Source organism: Etheostoma spectabile, chromosome 19, assembly GCF_008692095.1.
Source record: "Etheostoma spectabile isolate EspeVRDwgs_2016 chromosome 19, UIUC_Espe_1.0, whole genome shotgun sequence".
Classification (NCBI taxonomy): Eukaryota; Metazoa; Chordata; class Actinopteri; order Perciformes; family Percidae; genus Etheostoma; species Etheostoma spectabile.
Window position 1 is genome coordinate 11,881,762 of NC_045751.1, and position 2,663 is coordinate 11,884,424.

The 2,663-nt window shown below is 38.7% G+C and overlaps 1 long non-coding RNA gene across 1 annotated transcript in view; it reads right to left on the reverse strand.

Annotated features, from left to right (window-relative positions):
- LOC116707362 (uncharacterized) overlaps positions 1-1,357 on the reverse strand; it is a 16,476-nt gene extending 15,119 nt beyond the window's left edge. The window contains exon 1 of the long non-coding RNA XR_004336486.1: positions 1,285-1,357. This is a non-coding gene — a long non-coding RNA (uncharacterized LOC116707362). The remainder of the gene's footprint in view (positions 1-1,284) is intronic.
- Between the last annotated feature and the right edge of the window lie 1,306 nt (positions 1,358-2,663).

Consider the following 2,663-nt stretch of genomic DNA (forward strand, 5'->3'; position numbering starts at 1 on the left):
TCTATTTGTGTGCTTCTGTCTCTGTGTGACACAACCTGCTCTTTCCTTAAAAAGCTTCCGTATGGATGTATTTTAAAATTCTGCGTTGTTGTCAAATAAAAAGGAGTGAGCATGATGGCTTCTATTCCTAGATCTAGATAATATTACCACTACTAATCTGAACTAACAACATGATCACTGTCACTAGATAGAAAACATTCACTCTGTGCTACAGTAAAAAAACAAAACAATAAAACATTATTGTGTGCACTGTTGCGTTCCTAAATGATAGCAACTCACCAGGAGACTTCTCCAACTCTCGGCTATTCCTCATTTGCCCTCTCACATCTGGCAGGTTCAAAATTACACAACAGCTGGCCTTTCCTCCTCTCCCTCACCCCAGTCAGTCGCTATAGTTCTAGTACTAGGCTGAGGAGACTCTCCCCAATGTAATGTCATCAACCAAATTGAGTTAAAGTAACCCAGTGAACACCAAAAATGACAAAAAAATGTAAAATGATACACATATCTAGAGGTATTTTTCTACCCAAGGGTGTTTTTTACCCTTTTACAGCCTTTGAGTTATGAAAGGGGCGTGGTCTGTGTTAATGGGTGTGGATAGAGTATAGGGGGCGGCTCAATGTTGCATGTAGACCACACAATATAAGTGCAACATTCACCAAGATACAACCGTTCCTGTTTCAACAGCCACCTACAGGAAGTTGGTCCTCTACAACTTGCACATTGTGTTAGCTATCAAAATTCTTTTGATAGATTTTTGTCACGAGGGTCCATTGAGTCTATATCCAAGTTTTCGTGCAGATTGTACTCACAGCCTAGAAAGAGTTAGACAAAGTATGGTTCCCATATGTCAAAGCAAAAAAAAAAATTAAATAAAAAAAAAACTCTAACAGCGCCATCTAATGGCCGATTCACTCAAACTTTGGCATAGATGCTCAAGCCGCTATGCGGAACAACTGTGTCATGTTTGGCTATATTTAGCCTAGTATGAATGTGAGTTACAGCATGATTGCATATTATAAAGATATTTGGCCGTTATGCTGGTTATTAACACTTAATCTACTTGTGTTTTTTTTTTAAAGAAAAACATTTTCATCTAGAATACGATCCTGATGCATTGTGCTCCTTGTTTTAACATCTAATTTACATTGGTTGCGCTATATAAATCCCATTTTAGTTCATATGCACACATTCACAAATATATTTAGATAGGCCTTCTTTTTTAAGAACTTTATCACAGGTTTTTGGAGTTCACTGTGCAGTATGTTGGGATATAGTTTGTACACACCGTCAGCTCAGCTGTACTTCACGGAGGGGTGGGACGAGTGAGTTTTTAAAAGGAGACAGAGGTAGAGTGGTCTGCCCTCCAGCATCCCCAGCCAAAAATATCTTCCCCCGCCTCTGTTGTTACAGAGTTACATCCTGCATTTGAATCATGTTTAATGTATTATACAGTCAGTGTTTACATACTAGTATAACTGTTAAGTAGGCTATTAGATTAATTACTTACAGCTAGGTGTAAAACCCATGTGTATTATATAATGGTCATTCACATGTCCAAGCACTGGTTGGTAATCTTAAAAGCCCCATCCACTCGCAGGTGTATTTTGCAACTGGCTGGTAACACGGTCAATAAGAATTGAGTTATTCAGACGCGTAACTATTGGTAAGCAAGGTATGCAGCTGCCTACGGGCAGACAATGATTGACAGCTGGGGCCCCCTATCGCGACTGGTGCACGCACACACACAATCACACACAGTGGATGCAGGAAAAAAACGCAGATGAGATGTACTGGATGACATAATTTGAGGACGACTAAATTATTGCAGGTGCAATGATAAGTTAAAGTCCAATAACTACTTCATCAATTTGTATGAATGTGTGTCCCAGCCCAGGATAGGAAAGTATGCCTTTATGCTGGATTATCAAGGCAGGTCCCCCCTACTACAGCACATGATGATGGCGCAATGTCCATGAGCAGGCTACCAAGAAAAGAACAGGATAGTATCATAGAGACACAGCAATTCCTGTTTTTCACCTTTATGAGGCAAAAAAGTGGTTGGTACAAAGTGACTGTGGCAGGTGGATTCTTAAATCAAAAAGTTAACTTCAGGCCCAGGTCAAACTGTTTCCACATCATATTTTCTCACTCTGGTACTGTAACTAGTCAGCAGACTGGCATTTTTCCGAAGCTTCAACAACTGCCTTGTGCTTGAAATGTCCGCCCCCACAACACTAGGCGTCCTCTGACCTCTCTTCCTTCTCAGGATTTATATCTATAGCTGACACATATCTAATTACATTGAGTTGGCGAAATACAGCACAGAAAAAATGTTAGACGAGTTATTAAAAGAACCCATAAAAACAAACATGCTTCAAGATTTTTACAAAACTGATTGATTTATGGGCTTTCAAAGCTGGCCGAGCGTTGTACAAGATGAGCAGATAATACATCTTTTATTTTTTGAGGGAAATAACTAAGAGCAACCACATACTTTAATTAATTAGCTAATTTTGTCAGTTATCAGTTATTAAAAGGTCACTTGTTTGAATGCAGTAATTATTTCCATAATCATGATGTGTGGTGAGCATAAATTATGTATTATTATAAACAAAAACAAGTTTACAAGTGTACAGAGCTTTCATAATTTTTCTTTCAAA